Below are 9,909 nucleotides of genomic sequence, written 5' to 3'. Positions count from 1 at the left end.
CTTGTTGTTGATGAATAGGCTGGAAAAAAATATTTGAATGACCTTAAAAAGAAGCCTCCTCCCTCACAGCTCCAATCCTTTGTTTGTCTGTCTGTTTGCTTGTTTGTTTGTCTCAGGGGAGAGTGTTTCTTTGGACCCAGCATAGCCCAGTTTAGATAAAAGGCTTTACTGCTTTGGTCTGCTCATTTTCTTTTTTGAGATGGTACTGGTGTATCTAGTCATTGGGTTTTTTAAGTTGTTAAACTAGATATTAAGCTGAAGATAGGGAAGGTGATTTCATAAGTCTGTCATCCTGACTGCATTTCTTTTTATTCAACTTTATGCCACAAAATGGATCAAGAGCCAAACCCAGCTTGTTCAAACCCCATTGCAAATGTACACAATCAAATAGTAATACAAGGATACCGGGAAGGACTCTGATCCAGGAGACTGGAGACTTTTGAACCACCTTTTTTGTGATACAGACAACTTAAGTCACCACACATTAAGGAGCACTAGGGTTGACGCTTATCTCCTCACTGCTATAAAGAATACCTTTACCCACCTCCATCCCCAGGCCCCCAGGTCCACAAACTTGGAGCTAATTTTTAAATTTACCTTAATATTTGCAATATATAGTCAAGTCATTACCAAATCCTTCTCATTCCTCCATCGTATTCTCCATTGGACTTCCACTCTTCTGATTTCTTGGCTCTAGAAATCAGAGCCTGGAGCACAAGTTTATGGGACAATACCTTATTGAGAAATGCAATCCCAGGGAAGAAAGAGTGTAGGGAAAGGAAAACAATGCAGGAAAAAAGAAAGAGCAAATCAAAAGGAATGTGTTACATAGCTGGCCAGAGCTTCTTGAAAAGTGGGTTTCTTCACATGGAAAGGTGTCTTCTTACAGGCCACATGAAGCAATGCATCGCCAAACTGTATTTGAGGGAAGTAGGAGAAGGATTTAACTTCTAGCTATTATTCAATTTGTGTTCCTTGAGGTGTTAACTAACTACCCTACACTTCTGTGTGTTGTACACATATGTACTGTGCACAAGCTTCTTACTCATCAGTGGCAACAGGGAAGACCCAGGGTGGGGGACAAAAGATGCATAGCATAGGTGTGAAGTGAGGCCAGTCTGTGCATGCCCACAAATTACCTGAGTGACCTTGTTCAACTGTAATCAAGCTGCCTGACCCTCCAGCAACAGCAGACACCCCAGCCAGAAGGCAGAGCAAGACATAGATCTGGCCTGGCCTGGCCCATCAACTGAATCTGACATTTGCGTTAGTCCTAAATGTGGTCTAGACCAAACTGGTTATGTCTGGATTATCCTGACACACTCCTAACCACCTTTCACGCATCCAGTCTTTCTCTTCTTTAAATTAACCAGTCACTGGTAAAAACTCAACAATCCATAAAAGCTGTTTCATGCCAGTCAGAGTGGCCAAAATGAACAAATCAGGAGACTACAGATGCTGGCGAGGATGTGGAGAAACGGAAACCCTCTTGCACTCTTGGTGGGAATGCAAACTGGTGCAGCCATTCTGGAAAACAGTGTGGAGGTTCCTCAAAAAATTAAAAATAGATCTACCCTATGACCCAGCAATAGCATTGCTAGGAATTTACCCAAGGGATACAGGAGTGCTGATGCATAGGGGCACTTATACCCCAATGTTCATAGCAGCACTTTCAACAATAGCCAAATTATGGAAAGCCTAATGTCCATCAACTGATGAATGGATAAAGAAATTGTGGTTTATATGCACAATGGAATACTACTTGGCAATGAGAAAGAATGAAATATGGCCTTTTGTAGCAACGTGGATGGAACTGGAGAGTGTTATGCTAAGTGAAATAAGTCATACAGAGAAAGGCAGATACCATGTTTTCACTCTTAAGTGGATCCTGAGAAACTTAACAGAAGACCATGGGGGAGGGGAAGGAAAAAAAAAGGTTAGAGAGGAGGGCACCTGTTGGGATGAGCACTGGGTGTTGTATGGAAACCAATTTGACAATAAATTTCATATTTAAAAAAAAAAAGCTGTTTTAATAGGGTCCCCTCCTTATGCTGTAATGTTCATCATATCACATCAGAGCTCCTCGGTTTGGCTTTAACTCACCTCTTGTACTGCTTCCCCCTTCCCCCCAACTCTAATCCCTCCCTCTAATGGATTTCTTTTTTTTCTTAAGTTTATTTATTTTAAGAAAGACAGAGCTAGCACGAGTAGGGGAGGGGCAGAGAGAGAAGGCGAGTGAGAATCCCAAGCAGGCTTGGCACTGTCATCATAGACCCCAACACAGGGCTTGATCTCACAACTGTAAGACCATGACCTGGGCCAAAATCAAGAGTCAGATGCTTAACTGACTCAGCCACCCAGGTGCCCCTGTAGGTTTCTTTTCTTATGTCTTTGTATGGCTTTGATATCAGGGTAACCCTAGCCCCATAAAATTAGTTAGAAAGTGTTTCCTCCTCCTCTATTTTCTGAAATTTTTAGCATTGGTATAACTTCTTCATTCAGTGTTTGATAGGATTCACCAATGAAACTATCCAGGCTTGGTATTTTCTTCAGAGGAAAGTTTTTAATTATAAATTGTTTCTTTTTTCTTTTCTTTTTTTTTTTTTTTGTTTAATTTAAATTCAAGTTAGTTAACATACAGTGCAGTCTTGGCTTCAGGAGTAGAACCCAGTGATTCATCTCTTACATATGACATCCAATGCTCATCCCAAAAAGTGCCCTCCTTAATGCCCATTACCCATTTACCCCATCCTCCCCCACCTTCCCTCCAGCAACACTCAGTTTCTTTAATAGAACTAGAGTTATTCACATTTTGTGTTCATTGGTCAGTTTTGGTAACTTGTGTCTTTCAGGAATTTGTCCATTTTATCTAAGTTATCAAATTTATTGATATAAAAGTTATTTGTAATATTCCTTATTAGCCTTCTAAATTCTCTTGACTCTATAATTATATCTCCTGTTTTATTCCTGATATTTATAATCTGTATCTTCCTTCTGTTTCTCTTTCTTTCTTTCTTTTTTTTTTTTTAAGTAATCTCTACAAACAATGTGGGACTCAAGATCAAGAGTCACATGCCCTACCGAATGAGCCAGTCAGGTGTCCCTTCCCTCTGTTTTTCTTAATCAATCTAGCTAGAAGTGTATCAGTTTTATTAACTTTTTCAAAGGATCTACTTCTAGTATCATTGATTTTTTCTATTGTTTATTTTCTATTTCACTGATCCCCACTCTAATCTATTATTTAATCCTTCTACTTACTTTAGGTTTATTTTGCTCTTCTTTTATAGCTCCTTACAATGGAATCTTAGAACACTGATTTGAGACTTTTCTTCTTTCCTAATATAAACATTTAGTTATACATCTTGCTTTAGGTTCTGCTTTAGCTAGATCCCACAAATTTTAATATATTGTTTTCCTTGTCTTACAGTCAAAGAATTTTCTGTTTTATCTTGTGATGTCTCCTTGTTTCACAGACTATTTAGAAATATCACATTTAGTTTTCTAAAATGTGGAGATTTTCAGGGCTCCTGGGTGGCTCAGTCTGTTGAGTAGAGAGCCCTTGGTTTCAGCTCAGGTCATGATCTCACAGTTCATGGGTTCGAGCCCTTAGTCGGGCTCTGTGCTGCCAGTGTGGTGCCTGCTTGGGATTCTCTCTCTCCCTCTCTCTCTGCCCCTCCCTGCTCTTGCTCTCTTTGTCTCTCTCAGAATAAATAAATAAATACACTTTAAAAATAGATAAATAAATAAATAAATAAATAAATAAATAAATATAAAATACGCGGATTTTCCAGATGTACTTTTTGTTAGGTTTTTAATCTAATTTTGTTGTAGTCAGAGAGGATACTCTGTAAGATTTCAATCTTTTTAAATTTAGTAAGACTTGTCTTATGGCCCAGTAAGTGGTTTATCTTTGTGAATGTACCAGTACTTGGAAATAATATATATTCTGCAGTCACTAGGGTAATATCCTATAAATAACTAGGTCAAATTGATTAGTAATATTGTTCAAGCCTTCTCTATCCTTACTAATGTTCTGACCATTTGTTCTATTGATTCCTGAGACATGAGAGTTAAAATCTTCAATTATAATTGTATATTTGTCTGTTTCTCCTTACAGTTATGATAGTTTTTGCTTTACGCATTCTGATATTCTGTAATTTGCCAACTGTTTATTATTATTATTATTATTATTATTATGTGCTTCCAATGACCTAAATATTTTATTTATAAAATATTTCTTTATTTCTGATACTATTCTATGTTTACTTTCTCTGAGATTAACATAGTACCTCCAGCTTTCTTGTAATTTGCATTTGCATGTCACATCATTTCCCACCCTTTAACTTTTAACCTGTCTGTGTCCCTATATTTAAAATGCATTTTCTGGGGGCACCTGGGTGGCTCACTTGGTTGAGCATCTGACTCTTGGTTTCAACTCAGGTCATGACCTCGCACCTCGTGGGATGGAGCTCTAGCACAGAGCCTGCTTGAATTTTCTCTCTCCCCCTCTCTCTACTCCCCCCCTGCTTTCTCTCTCTCTCTCTCTCTCTCTCAAAATAAATAAAAATAAGTAAATAAAATGCATTTTCTCTAGACAACATATTGTTTGGTCATGATCTTTTAATTTTTTCTGACAATTCCTATCTTCTAATTGGAATATTTAGGCCATATATATTTAATGTAATTATCAATATAATTGAGATGAAGTCTATTGTTTTCAACTGTTTTTTGTTTCCTCTTGCTTCTTTTTGAATTAATTTCATTTAAGATTCCATTTTTATCTTCTCTACTGGCTTAAAAGCTATACTTTTTATGTTATTATTTTATTTGGTTGCTTAAGGGTTTACAATATGGATCTTTATCAAAGTCTACATTCAGGGATGCCTGTCTGACTCAGTTTTTGGAGTGTGTAACTCTTGATCTTGGAGTTGTGAGTTTGAGCCCCACATTGGGTGTAGAGATTACTAAACAAACAAACAAATAAAATAAAATTTTTAATTTTTTTAAACATTTATTCATTTTTTAAGAGAGAGGGACAGAGTATGAGCGGGGGAAGGACAGAGAGAGAGAGAGATACAGAATTGGAGGCAGGCTCCAGGCTCTGAACAATCAGAACCTGACAGAGCTAGATGCAGGGCTCAAACTCACGAACCATGAGATCATGATCTGACCCAAAGTCAGACGCTCAACCGACTGAGCCACCCAGGCGCCCCAATAAATAAAAATCTTTTAAAAGTCTATATTCAAATATTATACCATGTCAAATATAATGTAAGAACTTGACAACAGTTTACTTCCATTTCCTTTGTGTTATTCTCATACATTTTATTTCTATGTATAATCCCCATCATGTATTATTATTTTTGCTGCAAACATCCAGTTATCTTGGGGCACCTGGGTGGCTCAGTCGCTTGGGCGTCTGACTTCGGCTTGGGTCATGATCTCATGGTTTGTGAGTTTGGAACCCGCGTCGGGCTCTGTACTGACAGCTTAGAGCCTGGAGCCTGCTTCGAATTCTGTGTTTCCCTCTCTCTCTGCTCCTCTCCCGCTCATGCTTTGTCTCTCTCTCCTTCAAAAATAAATAAAAACATTTACAAATTAAAAAAAATAAACATCCAGTTATCTTTTTTTATTTTTATTTTTTCCAGTTATCTTTTAAAGCAATTAAAAAAATTTTTAGTGTGTATTTATTTTTGAGAGAGAGAGAGAGACAGAGCATGAGCAGGGGGAGGAGCAGAGAGAGGGAGACAGAATCTGAAGCAGGCTCCAGGCTCTGAGCTGTCAGCACAGGGCCCAACACGGGGCTCGAACCCACAAACTGTGAGATCATGACCTCGGCCAAAGTCAGACGCTTAACAGGCTAAGCCACCCAGGTGCCCCTTAAAGCAATTTTTTAAGAAGAATATTTGAATATTTACCCACACATTTACCATTTCTAGAACTCTTATAGGTCCCAGTTTCCATCCAGTATCATTTTTCTTCAATCTGAAAAAGTTCTTTTAACACTCAAAATTCAGTCAGCTTCAGTTTGTTTGGAAAAACAAAATTTTTTTTATTACATCTTCATTTTGAGAAACATTTTCACTAGACATAGAATTCTACGTTGACATATACTTTCAACATTTTCAAAATGTTCTTCCAATGTCTCCTGGCTTTCACTGTTTCTGGGAAAACATCTCTAATGATTCTTATCCCTGTTCCTTTATATTTAATGTCTTTTTCTCTGGCTACTTTCAAATTTCAAGCAATTTGATTATGATGTGCCTTGGTGTAATTTTCTTTTCTTTCTTTCTTTTTTTTTTTTTTTAAGTAGGCTTGACACTCAGTGTGGAGCCCAAAGCAGGGCTTGAACTCAGGACCCTGAGATCAAGAACTGAGCTGAGATCAAGAGTTGGACACTTAGCTGACTGAGCCACCCAGACATCCCTACTTGTCTTTGTATGAGGCCAGCTTGAAGTTCAGGCTCTTGAATTTGTAGGTTTACAGTTTTTATCAAATTGGGGGGGAAATTGGCCATTGTATCTTCAAATATTTTTTTTGGTCCCATTACATGGATGCTAAACTATTTGATATAGCTTCATGGGTCATTAAGGCTCTTTCTTTTTGTTTTTCAGCATTTTTCCCCCTCTGTGCTACGGTTTGTATGGTTTCCATGTTTTTAACTTACTGATTTTATCTTCTGCAGTGTCTAATCTGCCCATCAAGTAAATTTTCCCTTTCAGATATTATATTTTCAGTTACAGAAACTATACTTAAAAAATCTACTTCTGTCTTCTTTATGTTCATGTCTTCTTTTAAATCCTTGTGTATATTTATAATCACTCTTTTAAGGTCATTGTCTATTAATTCCATCATCTTTGTTATTCCTAGGTCTGTTTCTGTTGACTGATTTTCCTTCTGTTTATGGATCAAAATTTGCCTCCTTTTGTGTGTGTCTAGTAATTTGCATTGAATTCTGACATTGTGAATGTTACATTGCTGAACATTTGGATTTTGCTTCCTCCTTTAAAAAGATGTTGAAGTTTGTTTTGATAAATATTAAATTACTTACAGACAAGCTTTACCTTTTTGAAGCTTGTTTTTAAGCTTTGTTAGGGATGAGCCTGGGCTAGTTTGGCCTTAATACTAAGGTATCACCTTTCTGGAGCCTCTACTGATTACTCCAGATGTTTAATGATGTCTCTACTCTGAGTGGATGGAATTGGAATGTTTCCCAGCCCCATGTAAACTCTAGGATTTGTTCAACTTACCTGCTGTTCTTTGTTCAGCATCAAGGAGTTTCACCCTACCCATGCACAGATTAGTATTCAGCCAAAGACTCCAGGAGACTGTATTCAGACTTCTGAAGCTCCTTCCCTACATAGAGGCCTCCTCTCAAGCATTCTGACCCACCAGTTCTAGCTTCCTTTGCTTCTCTGAACTCCAATTTCTATCTCCTCAACTTAGAATGACCACTCTACTCTGCTTGATGCCTCCTCTCTATTGTTTGAAAATTGCCTCCAGGTTAGAATCCAGAGTAATTATAGAGTTCATCTTGTTTGTTTTCTCTCTGTCAAGGATCACAGTCCTGCACTGCTTCTTATTCCAATGTCTGAAAACAACTTTTCATATAGATTTTTTAGGTGGTTTTTTTTTGTTTTTTGTTTTTGTTTTTTTTTGTTTTTGTTTTTGTTTTTGTTTTTTAATAGCAGGAAGACAAGTTCCATATCAGTTACCTCTTTGTGGCCAGAATCAGAAGTCTCTTACCTGGCTCTTTCACCATCCCCTCCCACACACACACCTTCATTTGTCATGTTCTGCAATTTCACATGTTAGGTGTGGATATTTTTTTTCTTTATCTTATTTAAAGTCCATTGGGCTTCCTAGTAACTTTAATCAGTTTTAGAAAATTCTGTCATTATCTCCTCAAATATTGCCTCTGCTCTATTCTTTCTCTCCTTTTGTTTTGGAACTTTAATTAACGTGTGGTAGGTCTTTTCACTCTGTCCTCCATATCTTTTAACCCTGTTCCATATTTTCATACTTTTGTCCTCTGTGCTGCATTCTGGTTTTCTTCTAGTTTACTAATTCTCTTTTCAACTGAATCCAGTCTGCTGTCAGACCCAATCTACTTGGTTCTGTTTCAAATCCACTAGGTCATTTTTCATATTTTCTTGTTCCTTGCAACTATTTTCAAGCTTGTTTTATAATACATGCCTGACAATTTTGATATTGTCCAAAGCCTTTGTGAACCTGTTTTTGTTCTCTATTGTTTTTGGTGATTCTCATTCATTTGCCTTTTCTCCCTGTGTGCTTGCTTATTCCTTGCCTTTGAAGATTATTTGCGGGGATTCGAAGTTTAGGATGAAGGTGCATTCATTGAGGGAGGATTCTCATATATGCCTTTGCCAGGTGCTGAGGGGAAATGCTTGACTGGAATCATTTTAAACCAAATTCAAGAGTTGAGGTGTTTCCCCAACTACTTAGGTAATGCAAATTCAGGCTGCAAACCAGTTTGGCTTGGAAAATTTCCCCCTGCTCTGCTCAGCACCAAAGAAACCTTTTTGCAGTCCTTAGGCTGGAAGCAGAGGGGCTAGGTTTACTTCTGTTTCACCCCTACCTTAAAGGTGTAACCCTTTGATTCTACAGTTTAATGTGGGGAACATCTTCTATTAGACTCCCCACTTTGAGATCACATCGAGTTTTAACTCTTGAGACCATCCATCCAAACCAGAGTTCAAGTTTGCCTTGATCAGCAAATACTCTCTGGTGAAAAGTGGCCTATTTGTTCTACCTACCAGTTTGAGTTTTCAATTTCCATTAAATTTGGCCCGGCATTTTCTTACTATCTTGTCAGATTTTTGATGCTTTTAGGTGTTTTAAATATTTTATCCAGCATTTTAGTTGTTTTCAGCAGGAAAGTTGATTCGAATAACATACCTTGTCATGTTCCCAAAAATTAAAGTGGTTTTGGGGTTTTTTGAAAACAGATTCCATCAAATTGCCTCTGTAAGCAATCCAAACTAGCATTGATTCACTTTTTTGTTTTGGAGTTTTTGTGTCTTTGGTTGTTGTTTTTGCCAATTAATGTATCCTTCCAGAAAGAATGTAATTTTTTCAAAATCAAGTAATTGAGAACATATTCTATAATATAATATGAGACTTTGTAAGAATTCAAATACAAAGCAACTTCCTCTTTTCTGAGTAATTATTTGGAGAAGATAAAACTTCACCTTATATTTTTTAAGGAAATATGGTATATGAAGGTTCTTTCACAATACCCAGCATAGAGCAAGTATTTAATAAATATTAGTCTTTCCCACCTCTCTTCAGCTCTTCAGGAACTCCCCTTTATAAAAAATCTAAGTGGTCCAGTTGTTTAAAATAATGTAAGACTGTTCCTGCTTTGGGTAAGTAGCATGGTCAGTATGACATTTCTCTGTTTCTTTCAGTCCACATTGGTAATCACATGAATTGTTCATACATGCGCACACACATACATATATGTGGCCATATAACTTTATAAGTTACTGAGTTTTACAGGGATTACTAGGAAGTATAACAACCAATATATTATATAAGAAACTTGAGTTTCATTTAGAAAATAAAATTTTTAGTTCCAAATATAAATAGTCGTCTTTTTTCACTTATACAGGACTTGTGAAGTTTTAAGAAATAAATGAATAAGAACTTAATGTAGTGCCTTTCTTCAGTGATTTAGTGAGGGTGGGCCAGACTTTCCACGGTAGAATAGGCATATGTCTAGATACCAGGCCACTGGGCAGAGAATGTAAGGCTTAGGCCATAGCCACTTCACCATCATCTAAAACACATCACAGCAATTTTTGTTAAGATTGCAAGAGGATAAGGAGGCATAGGAGACTTCCCCCATCCTCACTAAAGGTTCATAATTGTTATCACCAGAACAAC

The sequence above is a fragment of the Felis catus genome, chromosome B4, assembly GCF_018350175.1.
Source record: "Felis catus isolate Fca126 chromosome B4, F.catus_Fca126_mat1.0, whole genome shotgun sequence".
NCBI classification, from domain to species: Eukaryota; Metazoa; Chordata; class Mammalia; order Carnivora; family Felidae; genus Felis; species Felis catus.
This window is presented reverse-complemented; position numbering follows the sequence as displayed.